This window comes from Lagenorhynchus albirostris, chromosome 5 (assembly GCF_949774975.1).
Source record: "Lagenorhynchus albirostris chromosome 5, mLagAlb1.1, whole genome shotgun sequence".
NCBI classification, from domain to species: Eukaryota; Metazoa; Chordata; class Mammalia; order Artiodactyla; family Delphinidae; genus Lagenorhynchus; species Lagenorhynchus albirostris.
In genome coordinates this window covers 139,692,745-139,713,757 of record NC_083099.1, presented here as the reverse complement: position 1 = coordinate 139,713,757, position 21,013 = coordinate 139,692,745, and the positions used below count along the sequence as shown (strand labels likewise).

Sequence of the window (21,013 nt, the reverse complement as noted above, 5' to 3'; positions counted from 1 at the left end):
CCCCATGCCATGCAGCTGCTTCCCACTAGCTATCTATTTTACATTTGGTAGTGTGTATATGTCCATGCCACTCTCTCACTTCGTCCCAGTAAATTTTATTTTAAAGCCCACCAAAATTTTATTTTAAAGCCCACCATCATTTTTGCTTTTCTTCTTTGCTGTATTTTCCAAAATTTCTACAGTGAGTATATACTATTTTTGTCATACGAAATATTTTTTCAAACACCTTAGTCTTAAATCCACCACATGAGCATACTATTTTGCTGCAAATATTATTTAAGAAAGTAATAAGCTCTGTGTATTTCTTAATGCCTTTGTAAGTTAGTGACATAAACTGTGGCTCATGTGCCCTAGAGAATATACATCTGCTGATCATATAGTATAACTGAGGAAGACCCTATGGGGCCTCCCTGGACAGACCCCTCCCCCCATATGCTCTGCCTGCCTCTGGTCTGTAGAAAACCTATAGTTATCTCAGGCCTCCCCTGAGTCACAAAAGCCTGGCTCAAGAATTAATGATTGAAAGGATGTGAACACGTAGTGACAAAAGTATCAGTTGGGCCAGGAGAACTGGTAACAATTTAAACAGTAAATCAGCCATGTGGCAGTCACAGAACCTTTAGTTCCTCCCTGAAGGACATAGATAAAAGTATTTGATGCACATTCCTGAGCTGTTTTACAGATACTAAAGCCTCCCCCAAATGGAAGAAGCTAACTGCATGATGATGGTGAGCACGTAGCCCCCAGAGCAACTGGAGCCTGAGGATTGATGATGTTAACTCCTATGACACATCCTGATGACTGGTTCCCTCACCATCAACCAATCAGATACTTGTGCACAAGCTGACCACCCACCCTACAGCACCCCCCTCCCTCACTTTACCCTTGAAAACACTTTCCTGAAACCCATCAGGAAGTTCTGGGTTTTTGACCATCAGTTGCCCACACTCCTTGTTTGCTGCCTACAATAAGTCCTGCACATTCCTTCACACCTGCATACCACAACCCAGTAGATTGTCAGTAGATTGGCTTTACCGCACACAAGGCCAGAGGACCCAATATTGGTAACAACAGGGCAAAACCTACCTCAATCTTGACACCCCCTCCAGCTGCCTGCCCTAGGGAGAAACAAATTTCCTACTTGAACTAATAGCTAACAATTTTGAGCAAGCCAGACCTGCTCTAAGGGCTTTGCATAAACCACTCCCTTAAACCACACAACAGCCCTAAAACTGGGTCCTATTACTATCCATCCTCACCGGTGAGGACTTAGAATGGGAGATGAGGGAATTCCCTGGCAGTCCAGTGGTTAAGGTTCGGCACTTTCACTGCCGAGGGCCCGGGTTCGATCCCTGGTCAGGGAACTAAGATCCCACAAGCCTCGAGGTATGGCAAAAAAAAAAAAAAAGAAGAATGAGAGATGATAGGAAAGGTAACGGTGTATCCAGGATTTGAACCCAACCCCATTTATGTCCACACCACACAAGAAAAACTCCTGATTTCCTACCCTCAAATTCCCAGTGCTCCTTTATTTCACTATGAATTACTTTTAGAAGCTTATCCTTTTAATAATGACCATGAAAATGTACAAATCAGAAATTTGAAAACTCCAGCTGACACATCTTTTGTTACAGCGACATCAGTGAGCTTCAAGATAATTAAAAGGAATACAAAACATTCCAAATGAGTCTTAAAAGAAAGCTCAATGAATCTCCGACTTTGAAAATTCAATTCAGAAATAAGTTGTCTACGGCTTCCATGGTGGTGCAGTGGTTGAGAGTCCGCCTGCCAATGCAGAGGACACGGGTTCGTGTCCCGGTCCGGGAAGATCCCACATGCCGCGGAGCGGCTGGGCCCGTGAGCCATGGCCGCTAAGCCTGCACGTGCGGAGCCTGTGCTCTGCAACAGGAGAGGCCACAACAGTGAGAGGCCCGTGTACCGCAAAAAAAAAAAAAAAAAAAAAAAAAGAAATAAGTTGTCTAATCGAATGAAGATGCAAGAGGCTAATTATTTCAGATCTCTAATCCTTGATGTTAAAGTCAAATAACAGTACTTTTAGATCTGACCTAATTTTTAACAGAATTTACTTTTTTTTTAAACTTTATTGAGGTACAGTTCACAAATAAATTGTAAGATATTTAAAGTGTACATTGTGATGATTTGATATGTGTATACATTGTGAAAGGACGATTTGACATAATTTTAGTGATAAAAGTATGAGGTACTGGCTCCAAACTTCGCAGAGATCCTCGAGGGATCTTATAATAAATGATACCAGATGCTATGTTTGGTTTATTTATATAATTTTACAGGTAAAATAAAATGAGAAATAAAGGCTGATTTTTTTTAATTTTTATTATTTATTTATATTTTTTATTTTCCTTATTTATATTATTTATTTATATTTTTATTATTATAACAGTGGTGACCACCATAGTAGCAGTAGTGGGTAGAATATTGTCCCGCCAAAATTCATTTTCCCCCCAAACCTCAGAATGTGATCTTATTTGGAAATAGGGTCTTTGCAGATGAAATCGATTAAGGATCTTGAAATGAAATCATCCTGGATTTCAGGTGGGCCCTAAATCCAATAACTGATATCCTCATAAGAAGGGGAGAAAACACACAGAGAGACACAGAGAAAAACACTATGTGAAGACAGAGGCAGAGATTGGAGTGATGTGGCCACAAGCCAAGGAACACCAGAAGCCACCAGGAGATGGAAGAGGCAGGAAGGATCCTCCCCAGGAGACTTCAGAGGGAACACAGCCATGCTGACACCTTGATTTTGGACTTCGGTCTCCAGACCCATGAAAGAATAAATTTCTGCTGTCTTAAGCTATCAGTTCTGTGGTAATTTGTTACAGCAGCCTTAGAAAACTCATACAGAGCTATAAAGGCCTATGTTAATATGTAGCATGATGGAGGTGACCACCATAATTACTAAAAGGCAGTTCTTCAGCTTCGTACAGTAAGGGCCTCTCCCCCTTTCATAACAGACAGACAGGAAAGAAGTACTTCTTTCCAAGGCAGAAACAAAGGTGATAGACTGGAAAGAGCTAGAAAAAAAGAGAGGGAGAGACCATTCAGATGGGAAAGGACGTTCTGAGGAGCCTCCATCTTTCAGGTTCCTCCAGTCCTGAGAACCAGGGTTGGGATGTTCTCTTAATAATAAACAGCCACTTTTGGACTTCCCTGGTGGCGCAGTGGTTAAGAATCCGCCTGCCGATGCAGGGGACACAGGTTCGAGCCCTGGTCCGGGAAGATCCCACATGCCGCGGAGCAACTAAGCCCATGTGCCACAACTACTGAGCCCTCACGCTACAACTACTGAAGCACGCGCGCCTAGAGCCTGTGCTCCGCAACAAGAGAAGCCACCGCTATGAGAAGCCCGCACACTGCAACGAAGAGTAGCCCCTGCTTGCTGCAACTAGAGAAAGCCTGCATGCAACGAAGACCCAACGCAGCCAAAAATAAATAATAAATTTCTTAAAAATAATCATAATAATAAACAGCCACTTTTGTTACTGTCTTGGGAGCACCAGCAGCAATGAACCAGCCATCTTTCCATGAATGACAAGTCTAGGGCAACACTTGTCTAATGTATGTCTACTTGGAGATGGTGCCCAGCTCACCCACAACAAAAACCACTACCCAGCTTATATGAATAACTCACCACCCAAGGTTGTAGAAACTCATAACGCAGCAAAATTAAGAGTGGGCACTCTAGGGCTTCCCTGGTGGCGCAGTGGTTGAGAGTCCACCTGCCGATGCAGGGGACACGGGTTTGTGCCCCGGTCAGGGAGGATCCCACATGCCGTGGAGCGGCTGGGCCTGTGAGCCATGGCCGCTAAGCCTGCGCGTCCAGAGCCTGTGCTCTGCAACAGAGAGGCCACAACAGTGAGAGGCCTGCATACCGCAAAAAAAAAAAAAAAAAAAGAGTGGGCACTCTAACAGGATAGGGAGGAGCAGGTGGTGATGGGACAGGAAAGCCTTGTCTGGCACCAACCCCTAAAAAGCCAGAATTAAATGGGGTTGGCTTGAATCCCACTTCTGGGCATATGCCCAGACAAAACTATAATTGGAAAAGATACATACACCCCTACGTTCATAGCAGCACTGTTTACAAGACATGGAAGCAACCTAAATGTCTATCGACAGATGAATGGATAAAGAAGATGTGGTACATATACACAATGGAGTATTACTCAGCCATGAAAAAGAATGAAATAATGTCATTTGCAGCAACATGGATGGACCTAGAGATTACCATACTAAGTGAAGTAAGTCAGACAGAGGAGACCAATACCATATGCTATCACTTATATGTGGAATCTAAAATAAGATACAAATCAACATACCTAGGAAACAAAAACAGACTCACAGATATAGAGAACAGACTTGTGGTTGCCAAGTGGGAGGGGTGTAGGGGAAGGAAGGAATGGGAGTTTGGGATTAGCAGATGCAAACTATTATATACAGAATGGAAAAACAACAAGGTCTTACTGTATAGCACAGGGAACTATGTTCAATATACTTTGATAAGCCATAATGGAAAAGAATATGAAGAGGAATATATATATGTGTGTGTGTGTGTGTATATATATATATATATATATATATAACTGAGTCATTTTGCTGTACAGAAGAAATTAACACAACATTGTAAATCAACTATACTTCAATAAAATTTTTAAAAAAAAAGAAAAAACAGGGTCTGCTTGGAGATGCCCACTGCCCCCTATTACATAAAAACAAAATGAAAAAACCATAAAGGGAAATGTGATAAATTTGAGCTACACAAATACAAGATACAGTATAAACAAAATTCAAAGGTAATTGACAAACTGAAGGAAATATATGCAGCATATACCATAGTCCGAGTTTTACAGAATGTCAAAAGTTCTAACAAATCAATTTTTACAAAGATGAACGCCAACTGAAAAAGTGGGCAAAAGGCAAATCACAAAATAAGTACAAATGGTCACTGAAAGTACGACAAAAATGCCTATCCTTCCTAGTAATCGAAGTTGTGAAAAACTCAAAGTAAGGTGTCACTTTTTGACAATAACATGGGCATACTTTTTTTTAATTTTTAAATTTTATTTATTTATTTTTGGCTGCATTGGGTCTTCATTGCTGCACACAGGCTTTCTCTAGTTGTGGCGAGCGGGGGCTACTCTGTTGCACCGCGTGGGCTTCTCATTGCGGTGGCTTCTCTTGTTGTGGAGCATGGGCTCTAGGTGTGTGTAGCTGTGGCACATGGGCTCAGTAGTTGTGGCACACGGGCTTAGGTGCTACGTGGCATGTGGGATCTTCCCGGACCAGGGCTTAAACCCGTGTCCCCTGCATCGGCAGGCGGACTCTCAACCACTGCGCCACCAGGGAAGCCCCTACTGGACATCCATTTTTAAAAGAAATAAGATTATCCGCAAATGTGGATTAAGGATTGGAGACATTTGCCTGGAAGGCAAACTTTCGTATACCTTCAGAAAGCCTCAAAGTGGGTCTATCCTTTGATCCTTCAACTTCACATGTAGGAATTTATCCTAAAAAAACAGTCGGGGTGACCCCTAGGATTCATCTACAAGGACATTCAACAGGGCATTGATACAATGGGAGGGTGAGGAGGAGGGAAGAGGAAAAAAAGAAATAATGTTATTGTTCGTTAATTATGCCTACGCATCACTGAAAACTCCTATGCAATCACTAAGAATAACCTATAGGGCTTCCCTGGTGGCGCAGTGGTTGGGAGTCTGACTGCCGATGCAGGGGACACGGGTTCAAGCCCTGATCTGGGAAGATCCCGCGTGCCGCGGAGCAACTGGGCCCGTGAGCCATGGCGCGTCCGGAGCCTGTGCTCCGCAACGAGAGGCCGCGGTATTGAGAGGCCCGCGCACCGCGATGAAGAGTGGCCCCCGCTCGCCGCAACTAGAGAAAGCCCTCGCACAGAAACGAAGACGCAACACGGCCATAAATAATTTTTTTTTTTTACAAAATCACCTATAATTTTTATAGGTGATTTTTACTTTTTCTTGGTACTTTCCTGTACATGGTAACGTCTCTACACCAAACATGCATTGCTTTGTGATCAGATTTTCTTCCACCAAGAAATCCATCTTTATAAAGGTTAACAGAAGCGCTCTGCGCTTAGTCCACGGCCCTCCCAGGCTGGGAACCGGACATGTGCATCGGACTCAGATTCAAAACACCCGGTGCGCGGGCGAGAGCTACCGGGCGCGGGAAGGAACCGCGGGGTCAGCTCGCTCGGCCCGAGCGCGGCCAGGGCGTAGGCGGGATCCTGGGCGCCGAGGAGGGGTGGCTGGAGGCTTGTTTGCGAAAGTCTATGCAGCCAGCTAAGTTCACCCTCACGGAAGAGTCAGGTGAGGCAGGCCTCACAACCCGACCCTGGACACCTGGCCCGGGACAGAGGCGCGGACCCGTGTGCGCGTGCGCGCAGACCTCGCGGCCTCGCCTCTCGTTCCTCCCCTCCTGCCCGGCCAGTCCCAGAAAGCCCCGCGCGCCGGTTTCCAGGGCGACGCGTCAGAGCCAGGAGGCCGCGAGGTTGGCGCTGCAGCGGCAGCCGCGCGGAGCAGGTAACAGACCCGCTGCCGCCGCGCCCCACAGCCGAAAGTCTCCGCCCTGCCCCAGCCGAGGCTGCTGATAAACTTTCCGAGTCTTCCGGTGTCGCCCGGTTCCTCAGTCCTGGCCCCTGCCCAGCTCGGGCCTCGCTGCTTGGCTCTGCAGTTGGTAACGTAGGCAGGCCGTGAGGCCGCTTCCTCCTGCAAAGCGCAGCCTGGTGAAGAGCGGCCCTCGGCGTCCTTCTTCCCAGTTCAGACACTGTGACTGCGCCCACGCAACACACTCACAAGCCCACGCTGGCCCGGGGACCCGCGGACCCGCCCGCACGCGGACTGGCCGCTGGAGGCTTTCGGGCAGGGGGCGGTGCCGAGCTGGCCCGGGTATGGCCCGGGGGAGGGGCCCGGCCAGTCACCTTACCCCGCCTTCCGGCCACGCCTTCTTCCTGCCCCGCCACGCTGGGGCCGATTTAACCCCTTCACCAACTGGCAGGCTTTCGCCGACATTTTTCTTTTATATCTGAATCTGTTACCTTAAATTTTGCATCTGCCTGCTTGCTTTTGCTTTGTTTTTTCCTTCTAACCTTAGCGCTGACATTTCCCTAATCCCCATCCCTGGGAAATCTGAATCCTTTGCAGTGTCTTCTGTGTTTTTGTCCCTCACCCGCTCAACTCAGCCTTGGAGCCCTCTGTCCACAATTTCCCGGTGGTGCTTTAACATTTCCTTGCCACACGTGTACCAGCGGTTAAGTTTTTAGGCCAGTTTTTCACTGCCACCCATGACCTCGAACTTTTTTTTTTTAATCTACCCTCACTTCCTAGGTGAATTCATCCAGTCTCATAGGCTCAAAACCCATCTAAATGCGAGTGAACCCCACATGTGTATCTGCAGTCCTGACCCTCCTCTGAACTTCAGACGCATGTCTGCCTGCCCATATCTCTGCTTAGATGTCTAAGGCATCTCCAGCACAGCAAGTCGAGAACATTCCCGCAAACCTGCTCCTCCCTTGCTTTTACCCACCCCAGTTACTGGAAGCCATTCTCCCAAGTTGTCTGGGCATTAGTGTCCTCCTTGACTCCTGTTTCTCTCCCTCCCCACATTCAGTCTGTCAACACATCCTTCAGAACGTATCCAACGCCCACTGTCAGCACCCTGGTCCAGGCCTGGATTATTTCAGTAGCCTCCTAATTGGTCTCCCTGCCTTGAGTATAGACAGCCTTATGCTGTTTTCTTTTTCTGTGTTATTTCATGTACGTTTTTTTTTGAAGTATATGAATTTTATAGTTTCCATAGATAAAAATACAACATTTTTAGTATGCATTTTTGCGACTTTTAAACAAAGTAGACGAAGCTACGTAAGCACCTTACGATTAAGCTAAAAATTGAAAGATGCCCTTTAGCTTTCTGAGATATATGACAGTGTCTCTGGATAGATCTATGGCAAGAACTTTAAAACTGACTTTACGGAAGAATGAAAGAATTCTTCCAAGTGAGAAAAAAAGTCACGTAGGAATTTACGCTCTGTCTGTTCTGTATTCTTTCTTTTTTGGTTTTTTAGAGAAGCACCAAAAGAGGCAAATTGAAATGAAGACAAGTGAGCATTCCTACGCTGATCACTTTGATAGTAAGTACCTGGGCGCTGATACTCCAGTCAGGCACAGAGTGAGGCAGTGATTGATATGAGAGGTCCCTGCCCTCAGGGAGCTAATGGCCCCAGACACCTGTCCCCTTGCCAGTTGCAAACCCCCAGCCTCCGTTGTCTCTTTTTCCATCTAGTGAAACCCTGACGGACCAAAGTATAATGGTAGGGCAGCTGCAACTTGCAGAGGGTCTATAGGATGTTCCGCCCTCCAGCCTCCCCTTGTCCTGTCACTTCATAGAGGCTCTTAAAGCCACCTGAGGGGAATCTCCTCCATCTTCAGCTGCCACAACTGCAACCCCCCTGTGGTTTGGATCTCACCCACTCCCACTTGCTGTCACTCTCGGCTGTCCATTCTCTCACCTGTGTCATCACCTCTTCCATCTTGACTGGCGCTTTCCCTCGGCTTTTAAACATGCTCAAGGGCTTCCCTGGTGGCGCAGTGGTTGGGAGTCCGCCTGCCGATGCAGGGGACGCAGGTTCGTGCCTCAGTCCAGGAGGATCCCACATGCCGCGGAGCGGCTGGGCCCGTGAGCCGTGGCCGCTGAGCCTGCGCGTCCGGAGCCTGTGCCCCGCAACGGGAGAGGCCACAACAGTGAGAGGCCCGCGTACCGCAAAAAAAAACATGCTCAAGACCTCCCATCACAAAAGAAACAGAAACAAACTCCCTTGACCTCAGTTCTCTTTCATTTTCCAGTTATTGCTCAATTTCTCATCCCCCTTGACAGGCAAACTTTGGTAAAGAATTGCCATATTCAGTGTGTGCATTCCCTGCCTCTCATTCCTCGACCCACTCCAGTCTGCCCTGCACTAACACCGCTCATCAGACGTTCCCGGCCACGTCTTGTTCAGTCTCTCAGCAGCACGTAAGTTTGACACTGCTGCTCCCCTCCCACTCGCAAAGCACTGTCTTCCCTGGGCTTCTGCACCCTCAGCCACGCCCAGCCTTCTGATCCTCCGGCTCCCATAGGTCCAGCTGCTGGGCAGCAGTGCCTCTTCATACCTCTCAGACCCCTGCAACTCAACACGCGCGAGACCTGGCAGTCTCCCACCACCCCACCCACTGGGACCCCTTGACCTTTTCCCTCACCCCAGCATCCAGTGGGTCACCAAGCCCTGGTGACATTGTCCCCTGTGCATCTTTCACATCATCACGGGCGCCTTGGTCCAAGCTCCTGCCTTCCTTCGTCCCGCCTCCTGCATCCGCTGCTCTCTGACTCTTCCCTCTTCTGTTCTCCCCCGCTGCAGCCAGAGTCACCTCTTCGGGAGGCAGCGCAGATCATCCCTTCCCCAGCCTCTCTCTCTTTTGCTTACTGCTAGCTGGCTGTTCCTCTTGGATGAAAGATCCAGACCATAAACATGCCTTCCAGTGACCCTGCAGCTGTTCACCCCCCGACCTCTGGAGCCCCATCTGGAACCGCTGGCCCTTGTCACGGGGCCCAGCCACAGGGGCCTCCTCTACGCGCCAGCCCTGGCACTGCCTTCTCTGTGCTGTTCTTCCTTCCCACCCTCCATTCCTCTTTGCCCAGTCAATTCCCACTGACCCTGCATATCTCAACTTAGAATGCACCGCTCTAGGGAAACTCCCAGGTCACTGTCTAGATCAGGCTTCTTTGCCATATATCCTCACAGAGTTGTAGCTCTTTCCTTTAAAACACTTAGAACAGTCACTGTTGTGATTATTTTATTACCGACGTGTTAGCTCCACGAAAACAGACACATATCTGTGTTCATTATACCCTCCACACCTCACACAGCTCCTGGCACATGGTACACACTCAAATGTGTGTTGAAAGAATGAATGAAACGGACATTCGAATGTGTAACATCAAATGTGGGATATTTTCGTAGAATTTTATTAAAATAGACAGAGTGAAAATTCTAGTCAAAAGGAATCAGGTCAACACTGTAAATTAAAAAGAAATGTGGCAGTGGCCGGGAGGGGGCGCTAAAAGTTCACGCGTCTGTGCATGTAGCCCTAGAGTGTGGGCTCTTCCTGTAGCCCATGCAGGAGCTGCATTTGCCGCCACCTGGTGGGAGCAGAGAGGCACAGCTTCTAACCCTGAAGGCGCTGCCTTGGGAAGCTGAGTCTGGGGATGAATTTGAGCTCTTTGTCAAAAATCAATTAAATATATAAAATTGTTAAATAACCAAAACCTACATAACTTGTCTATAACCATCCAAAGCTTGAATGGCACAATTCCATGTTATCCAATAAAGCCTGAGATTTCTGATGTATATAGGTATATTTAATTGATGGACTTTCATGCCGGACTAAACCTTAAACGTCATTGAAAACAGCAAATTTCGTACATTAAACCATTGAGGCCAGGCAGCTAGCTAGTAGTGGCAGAGCTGGAACTAGAACTCAGACATCTCGCCACACAAGCCTTTTTCCTTCTGTAGCATACTTCCTCTCTTCTTAATTCCAGTGTTCGTTCCTTTCTTTTTTCGGCTGCGTTGGGTCTTCGTTGCTGCGCGCGGGCTTTCTCTAGTTGTGGAGAGCAGGGGCTACTCTTCGTTGCGGTGCGCGGGCTTCTCACCGCGGTGGCTTCTCTCGTTGCAGAGCACGTGCTTTAGGCATGTGGGCTTCAGTACTTGTGGCTCATGGGCTTCAGTACTTGTGACTTGCAGGCTCTAGAGCACAGGCTCAGTAGTTATGGTGCACGGGCTTAGCTGCTCCATGGCATGTGGGATCTTCCCAGACCAGGGATCGAACCCATGTTCCCTGCATTGGCAGGCAGATTCTTAACCACTGGGCCACCAGGGAAGTCCCCCAGTGTTCATTCTTAAACTTCCGTTCTTCAATATTAGAGCAACCACATTTCTGAAGCCAAAAATTGGGACACATCATCTTAAAAGTGGACACAGTGTTAGAAATCGTGTTCTTGAAAGCCTTGAGGTATGTGATCATCTTGCCTGTTTTTATAACTATTTTAATAAGCTAAGGGAAGAGCTTTTCTGGTCATTTAACATTCTGCTGAACTTTAAGTCAAAGAGTTCAGGCCTTTTGTTCTGTAGGAAGACCCTCAACCTGGGTCTGGTCGGTGTCTCCCCCGACCTGACTCGGGCCTGATCCTGGCAGGGAGACCACAGGGATGACCCTGTGCTCTTCTCAGTTTCCGGGAGGCACATGAGGTCCCCCTGTCCCACTGGTGGTGCGGGCCTTGCTGACCTGGTGATGGTCAAGGTGTCTGCCAGGTTTCTCCACAAAGCCACCCTCTTTCCTTTTGTATTTGATTAGTGTTATCCCAGATCCTGTTCTTTATCGGACGTATGTTCACTGGCCTTTAGCATCCACTGACAAGTCCTGCCTGCTTCAACTACCTCTCTGATAGCCATCAAACAGTCATTGACCCTTTCAGCCATTCCTTGTACATTTATTAGCTGTCATTCTACCATAAGGAAGAGCTTTCTCTTCCTTTCTCTGTTTATTTATTCATTTGTATTAGTATGGACTCATGGATTCCTATCTTATTTAATAGGTTGTCATCCTTATTTATTTTGATGCTCAAATTGTCCTAGATTTGATCAGTGAAAACTTCAAGTTGGCTTCTGTGTCCTTTTTCACATACCAGCCTTATCTTGTACTTTGCCTGCCCCAAGCCTGGAATCGTCCATTTCTCTGAGGAACCCTAATTCCCTTTAGTAGAGAATGGTATTTAGTGGAGAATGATGCTGAGTGTGCTTATTGTTACCGGGGTGTCATTGCTTCTAGGCCTTCAGCAGAGTTAGGAAAATTACCCACACACACACACGCGCACACACACACACACACACACAGGCACGCACATATGCACATATACGCACATAGATTGGTAACTAGCTATCCTCGTGTGTGTGTGTATATATATATATATATATATATATAATATATATAAAATATGTGTGTATATATATATTAACCCAATATTCCCTATTCTAATCGCACACCTCAGAGTTATTTCTAGACGTCCCCCTTTCTATGTAAGTAAAACCCTTTCAGGCAGAAATAAACTTGTCTTCTATGATTCTAAATATATTTTATTTCCTCAATTATCTTGTTTGCTCTGTGTAATTAATTTCCTGATCTTGCCACTACCTGTCACCTTTTGTCACACACCCCCACACTTCTCCTCCCCACCCATCCCTCTCAGCCTCCGGGCATGCCTCCACCGACACCCCTGCGCAAGGGCCAGCCTTCTTGCTCTTTAAAATCCCCGTCCTGAGTGCTTGATAAGGGAGTTCGCTCGTTTCTCCAGCTAGTTTTTCTGAAACCATCCCACCAGCTCCCCAGAGTTGGTGATCCTTCTCCTAGGTGTAGTCCAGACAAGGTATAGCAAGATGGTTTTGAGAGCGTTAAGTTATTTCCCCAAAGCACGTGAAGTCATCCTCTTCATTGACTTCTTGAAGTTGATAATAGTATGTTTCATTTATATTTTAATATCCTGCTTTTAGTCTCATTTTGATTTATGATGTTTTTCATGATAACTTCTATTAGTCTCCTGTTGCTGCTCTAACAAATACCACAAACTCTGGCTTAAAACAACACAGATTTATTCTCTTATAGTTCTGGAGGTCAGAAGTCTGAAGTGAGTCTCATAAGGCTAAAAATTAAGATATCAGCAGGGTTGGTCCCTTCCAGGGATTCCAGGGGAGAATCCATTCCCTTGCCTCTTAACAGCTTCTAGAACAGCCAGTATTTGGCCTGTGACCCCCTTCCAACACCCTCAAAGCCAGCAGGAAAACATCTGTCTCTGCCTCTTCCTCCCTCATCCCACTGCTATCTTCTGACTGACTCCCCCTGTGTACCTCTTATAAAGGTTTTTGTAATTGTATCAGGCCCACATGGATAAACCAGGATAATTCAGGATAATCTCCCCACCTCAATCAATATCCTTCAAGTGGTCATCTGCAAAGTTCCTTTTGCTCTATGCAGTTATCACATTGTGTTCACAGGTCCTGGGGATTCACAGTTTCTAGGGATTAAGATGTGGACATCCTTCAGGGCAGGGGACAGTATGCAGCCTAACACAGTACCAAATGTGGCCTAAATCTTTTTTTTTTTTTTTTTTTTTTTGCGTTACGCGGGCCTCTCACTGTTTTGGCCTCTCCCGTTGCGGAGCACAGGCTCCGGATGCGCAGGCTCAGCGGCCATGGCTCACGGGCCCAGCCACTCAACGGCATGTGGGATCTTCCCGGACCGGGGCACGAACCCGTGTCCCCTGCATCGGCTGGCGGACTCCCAACCACTGCGCCACCAGGGAAGCCCTGTGGCCTAAATCTTAAAACTAGGATTTTAACTCCTTTCTTTATGGCAGGTGATGAGCAACATGTAGACAATGATTAGAAATATGACTTGGAGATCTTTGCATATCCACACATACAGAGATATATTTCAGTCTTATATTTTTTATTTTTTTTTTTTGCGGTACGCGGGCCTCTCACTGTTGTGGCCTCTCCCGTTGCGGAGCACAGGCTCCGGACGCGCAGGCTCAGCTGCCATGGCTCACGGGCCCAGCCGCTCCGTGGCATGTGGGATCTTCCCGGACCAGGGCACGAACCCGTGTCCCCTGCATCGGCAGGCGGACTCTCAACCACTGCGCCACCAGGGAAGCCCCAGTCTTGTATTTTTTTAACAACCATGCAGTATCAGCATTACTATTAATCATGGGTACAATAACAACATTCCATCCAATTTTTTAATTTTTGCCATTCTGATAGGTGAAACTGGAATCTAATTCTTTTGATTGGCATTTCATTAATTAAGAGCAAGTTTGAAAAACATTTTATATATATTTTTGGTTGTCTATGTTGCTGTAATGTGCTTGTTCTGTAATGTGTTCATACCCTTTGCCCATTTTACTTATGGAGTATCATAAGAGTTCTTTGTAAGTTAAGGAATTATCTCTTTGTCATATGTGTCGAAAATAGTTTTCTCAGTTTCTGAAGTGCCTTTTAACATTATGATTTTTTTTTGTTATAGAGAAGTTTTAAATTTTTATATATGCATCCAAAATAGGAGCACTTAAATACATAACAGAAAAAAAGGGAGAAATTGACAGCAGCACAATAATAATAGGGGACGTTAACACTCCACTTACATTGATGGACAGATCATCCAGACAGAAAATCAATAAGAAAATTCTGGCTTTAAATGACATATTAGAACACATATATAGATAGATAGATAGATTTTTTGTGGGGGGGTGCTTTTTCCATCCAAAAGCAGCAGAATACACATTCTTTTTACGTGCACATGGGACATTCTTCAGGACAGATTACATACTGGGCTAAAAAACAAGTCTCGGTAAATTTAAGAATATTGAAATATATCAAGCATCTTTTCTGACTGCAATGCTATGAGACTAGAAATCAACTGCAAGGAGAAAAAAAAAGACAGGAAAAAAAACAAACACATGGAGGCTAAATAATATGCTACTAAACAACAAATGGATCACTGAAGAAATCAAATCAGATATTAAAAAAATACCTGGAGACAAATGAAAGCAAGAACACAAGGATCCAAAATCCATGGGATGCAGCAAAAGCATTTCTAAGAGGGAAGCTTATAGCAGTACAAGCTTACCTCAGGAAACAAGAAAATCTCATATAAACAACCTAACCTTACATCTAAAGGAACTAGAGAAAGAAGAACAAACAAGACCCAAAGTTAGTAGAAGGAAAGAAATCATTAAGATCAGAGCAGAAATAAATAGAGACTAAAAAACAATAGAAAAGATCAATGAAACTAAGAGCTGGTTCTCTGAAAAGATACACAAAATTGATAAAACTTTAGCCAGACTCATCAAAAAAAAAAAAAAGAGGGCCCGAATCAATAAAATCAGAAATGAAAAAGAAGTTACAACTGACACCACAGAAAAACAAAGGATCATAAAAGATTACTATGACCAACTATATTCCAATAAAATGTACAACCTAGAAGAAATGGACAAATTCCTAGAAATGTACAGTTTCCCAAGACTGAACCAGGAAGAAATAGAGAATATGAACAGACCAATTACAATTTCATTAGTAATGAAATTGAATCAGAAATAATAATAATTTTTTTAAAAGTTTCAACAAACTAAAGTCCAGGACCAGATGGCTTCACAGGTGAATTCTACCAAACATTAGAGAAGAGTTAACACCTATCCTTCTCAAACTATTCCAAAAAAATTGCAGAGGAAGGAATGTTTCTGAACTCATTTTACAAGGCCAGCATCACCCTGATACCAAAACCAAAGATATCACCAAAAAAAAAAAATTATAGGCCAATATCACTGATGAACATAGATGCAAAAATGCTCAACAAAATATTAGCAAACCAAATCCAACAATACATTGAAAGGGTCATACACCATTATCAGGCAGGATTTATCCCAGTGATGCAAGGATGATTCAATATCTGCAAATCAATCAATCAATGTGATACACCACATTAACAAATTGAAGAATAAATACCATATGACCATCTCAGTAGATGCAGAAAAAGCTTTTGACAAAAGCTAACATCAATTTATGATCACAAAAAAAAAAACCCTCCAGAGAGTGAGTATAGAGACCCAACATAATAAATGCTATATACAACATAATAAATGTCATATATATATATATATATATATATATATATACACACACAGTTCACAGCTAAGATCATACTCAATGATGAAAAGCTGAAAGCGTTTCCCCTAAGATCAGGAACCAGACAAGGATGCCCACTCTCACCACTTTTATTCAACATAGTGTTGGAAGTCCTAACCACAGCAATCGGACAAGAAAAAGAAATAAAAGGAATCCAAATTGGAAAGGAAGCAGTAAAACTGTCACTGTTTGCAGATGACATGATACTATACATAGAAAATCCTTAAGACGCCACCAAAAAACTCCTGGAACTCATCAATCAATAAAGTTGAAGGATACAAAATTAATATAGAGAAATCTGTTGCATTTCTATACACTAACAACAAGCTATCAGAAAGAGAAATTAAGGAAACAGTCCCATTTACCATCACATTAAAAAGAATAAAATACCTAGGAATAAACCTACCTAAGGATGTAGAAGACCTGTACTTGGAAAACTATAAGACACCAATTAAATATACTGAAGATGACACAAACAGATGGAAAGATATACTGTGTTCATGGATTGGAAGAATTAGTATTGTCAAAATAACCATCCTACCAAAGGCAATCTACAGATTCAATGCAATCCCTAGCAAAATACCAAGGACACTATTCACAGAACTAGAACAAATAATTTTAAAATTTGTATGGAGGCACAAAAGACCCCAAATACCCAAAACAATCTTGAGAAAGAACAGAGCTGGTGGTATCACACGCCCTGACTTCAGACTATACTACAAAGCTACATTAATCAACAGTATGGTACTGGCACAAAAACAGCCACATAGATCAATGGAACAGAATAGAGAGCCCAGAAACAAAACCATGCACTTAAAAAAAAAAAAAAACCATGCACTTATGGTCAACTAATCTAACACAGAGGAGGCAAGAACATACCATGGAGAAAAGACAGCCTCTTCAATAAGTAGTGCTGGGAAAACTGGACTGCTCCATGTAGAAGAATGAAATTAGAGCATATTCTAACACCATATACAAGAATAAACTCAAGGATACACTAATATGTATAAAACAGATAAGTAATAATAACCTGCTGTATAAAAAAATAAATAAAATTTAAAAAATAAATAAATAAACTCAAGGAACTTCCCTGGTGGTCCAGTGGTAAAGAACCTGCCTTCCAATGCAGGAGACATGGGTTTGATCCCTGGCTAGGGAACTAAGATCCCACATGCCACGGGGCAACTAAGCCCAGGCACCACAACTACTGAGCCCACACAACTCAACTAGAGAAACTGCGTGCCACAAACTACGGAGCCCACGTGCTCTCGAGCCTGCGTACCACAACTATAGAAGAGAAAACCCACATGCCACACCTAGAGAGAAGCCTGTATCCTGCAACAAAAGATCCTGCACGCCTCGACAAAGATCCCGTGTGCCAAAACTAAGACCCAACACAGCCAAATAAATAAATAAATAACAAATAAATCTTTTAATAAATAATAAAAATAAACTCAAAATGGATTAAAGACCTAAATGCAAGACTGGAAACCATAAAACTCCTAGAAGAAAACATAGGTGGGATGCTTTTCTTTTTTTTGACCGCACCATGCAGCATGTGAGATCTTAGTTCCCGGACCAGGGATCGAATCTATGCCCCCCTGTAGGAAGTGCGGAGTCTTAACTACTGGACCACCAAGAAGTCCAGGTGGGACACTCTGACATAAATTGTAGCAATATTTTTTTTGATCTGTCTCCTAAGGCAAAGGAAACAAAAACAAGAATAAACAAGCAGGACCTAATTAAACTTAAAAGCTTATGCACAGCCAGGGAAGCCACTGACAAAACAAGAAGACAACCTACGGACTGAGAGAAAATGTATGCAAATGATATAACCTATAAAGGGTTAATATCCAAAAATATATAAACAGCTCATACAACTCAATGTCAGAAAAACAAACAACCCCATTAAAAAATGGGCAAAAGATCTGAATAGACATTTCTTCAAAGGAGATATACAAATGGCCAAAAGGCACATGGAAGATGCTCAACATCATTAATCATCTGAGAAATGCAAATCGAAAGCAAAATGAGATATCACCTGAAGCCTGTTAGAATGACTATGATCAAAAAGACCATAAATAACAAATGTTGGGGAGGATGTGGAGGAAAGGGAGCCCTTGTGCATGGCTGATAAAAATGCAGGTTGGTGCAGCCACTGTGGAAAGCAGTATGGAATTTCCTCAAAAAACAAAAAATAGAACTACCACATGACCCAGGAATTCTACTCCTGGGTATATATCTGAAGAGAATGAAAACATCGATTCAAAAACATATATGCACCACAATGTTCATAGCAGCATTATGTACAATAGCCAAGATTTGGATGCAACTTAAGTGTCCATTACCAAATGAATGGATAAAGAAGATGTGGTATATATGTGTGTGTATATACACACACACACACACACACACACACACACATACATATACATATACATGGAATACTACTTAGTCATAAAAAAGAATGAAATATTGCCATTTGCAACAACATGGATGGACTTGGAGGTTTTTATGCTAAGTAAAAATAGACAGAGAAAGACAAATATTGTATGGTATCACTTATATGTGGAATCTAAAAAATAAAATAAACTAGTAAATGTAACAAAGAAATAGACTCACAGATATAGAGAACAAACTAGTGGTTATGAGTGAGGAGAGGGAGTGGAGAAGGGACAAGAGAAGGGTAGGTGATAAGTACAAATTATCATGTATAAAATAAATAACCTACAAGGCTATATTGTACAGCACAGGGAATATAGCCAAAAATTTATAATAACTATAAATGGAGTATAAACTTTAAAAATTGTGAGAATCACTATGTTGTACACATGAAACATATAATATTGTAAATCAAGTATACCTGAATAAAAAAACTTTTAAAAAGTTTTATGCAGCCATTTTTACTAATTGTTTCCTTTGTGGTTTGTGAGCTTTATTTCTTACCACACTCCATGTTTTCTTTCAACATTTACATTTTTAATTCATCTAATATTTAAGAGTAAGAAATGTAATAAGAATTCACTTTTGTTCTGATTTCCAGACAGATGTCTAGCCTGTTGCCCCACACCATCATTTCTTGGAAGTCTGCTTTTCTCCACCTTTATCTTATACTAGGTTTCCATATGTATTTGTTTCTGTTTCTGAACTCTTTATTACATTATATTGCTCTGTCTATTCAAGCACTATTATCAGGCTCTTTTAATGACTATAGCTTTATATCACAATATCTGATAGAGGTAGTCGCTTCTCATCATTTTTTAAAAATCCTTTTGTTCTCATGCATCTCACTTCTCATGCATATTCATAATTATATGAATTTAGTATGATCTTGTCACATTTCCAAAAAAATTACTCTTGACATTTTTACTAGGAATACTGTGATTATGTACATTAAATTAGGGAGAATTTACATCTTTATCACCTTGGTGCTTCTTATATAAGAACACTATATGTCTTTCCAATTACATAAATCTTCTTTTATTTCTTTCAGTAGTTTAAAAGTTTTTTTCATATTATTTGTATTAAACCTGTATCAGATGTTTTAAATTTTTAGCTGATATATAGTAAGTGGGATCTTTTCATCTATTTTCCAAGTCATTTCAGATAACATATAGAAAAGATTGATTTTTATATCCATTTAATAGCCAATAGTTTTATTGAATTCCCTTTATTTTATACTGTTGTATGGGGTTTTATAAGTTTAAAATCATGTTACCTGCACAAAATAAATGATTTGCCGTTTCTTTTCCAATATTTATACATGTTATTTCTTTCTCATGTCTAATTTCATTGGCTAGTACCTCCAGAGCAATATTAATTAGCAGAAGTGATCGTTGACATCTTTATCTAAATCCTTACAGCAATGTAAATTAATGGTTCACTGTTAAGCATGAGATTAGTTTTTAGTTTGAGATATGTATTAATATTTCTTTATCATATTGGGAAAGCATTCATTTAGGGCATTTTGAGTTGGGTCAGCACTAGTGAGAAGTTTTTCAGGAGCAATGGATATGGAGAAAGGACTTAAGAAGTATAGAGGCACCCTGAACATTCATTTATTTAGTCAATCTTTATTGAACACATTATTTCCCAGGAACTCCTCTAGGCACAGGGGATACAGCAGTAGACAAAACAGTCAAAAATACTGCGATTATGAAGCATACAATTTAATTGAGAAGTCGGGCAACAAATCAGATGAATAAGTAAAATATGTATGAAATTAGACTAGTGATATGTTCTAAGAGGAAATATAGTGGGAAAGAGACTAGGAAGTGTTGAGAATGGGTGAGAAAAGAGGGAAAACTTGTAAGTCAAACTACCGTTTCCCACGAAGCAGGACTGAGAATACAGTTAAGAATACAGTTACCTACCCACACAATAATTTGGGTTGGTAAACATAGCCATAACCACTTTTTGAAAACTAAATGGTCCCTATAAATTAATTATAACTTCACTACAGAATATTTACCTTTAAGAATTAGGATTTTCTGGTTGTAATAAAAGCCAAGAATCTGACAATTTGTGAGATAGATTGTTGAGTCAGAAGATTACATTTCAGTACATAATACTAAAGTCTATCAATATCAGTGCTTCTAAGATAAGATCCAGTGCCCACCAGTAGTACCTGCTGCTTTCAGGCAAGTAACACATAATCCAAAAACTTTCATTATTCACGTTCAAATTTTTATTAGAAAGAAAGAACAAGCAGGTGGGCCACACGATCTTTTGTTTTATGCCCCAAATTTTGAGACGCACTGCTCTGCTGTGGCCCCGTCAAATCTTATTTCAGCAGGACTGTTTGATAACTACAACCAAGAATTTCCCAATCAACTGCCAATAACTGATTCACTTTGATAGAGAGAAAGCCTTATAGTGTGTGAAGTATAAAGCAATCCATATGCAAATGAATATATATAAATTAATACTGGTTCAAAACTTTTAATTTCCAATTATATAAATGTTTATTGATGAGCTCTTAACATTTGCCTTTTATAATATCATTCTAGGTTTTTTGAAATGTATTAGTTTCTTTTTTAATATAAATGTATTTATCTGTTTATTTATTTAATTTTGGCTGCATTGAGTTTTCGTTGCTGCACGCGGGCTTTCTCTAGTTGCGGCGAGCGGGGGCTACTCTTCGTTGCGGTGTGCGGGCTTCCCATTGCAGTG

The 21,013-nt window shown here is 42.5% G+C and overlaps 1 protein-coding gene across 1 annotated transcript in view; it reads left to right on the top strand.

Moving 5' to 3' along the window:
• The first annotated feature begins 6,359 nt into the window (after window positions 1-6,359).
• Window positions 6,360-21,013, top strand: part of LCA5L (lebercilin LCA5 like) — a 40,173-nt gene continuing 25,519 nt past the window's right edge. Inside the window, exon 1 of the mRNA XM_060150948.1 lies at window positions 6,360-6,596. The gene's annotated coding sequence lies outside the window, so the exon portion shown is untranslated. The remainder of the gene's footprint in view (window positions 6,597-21,013) is intronic.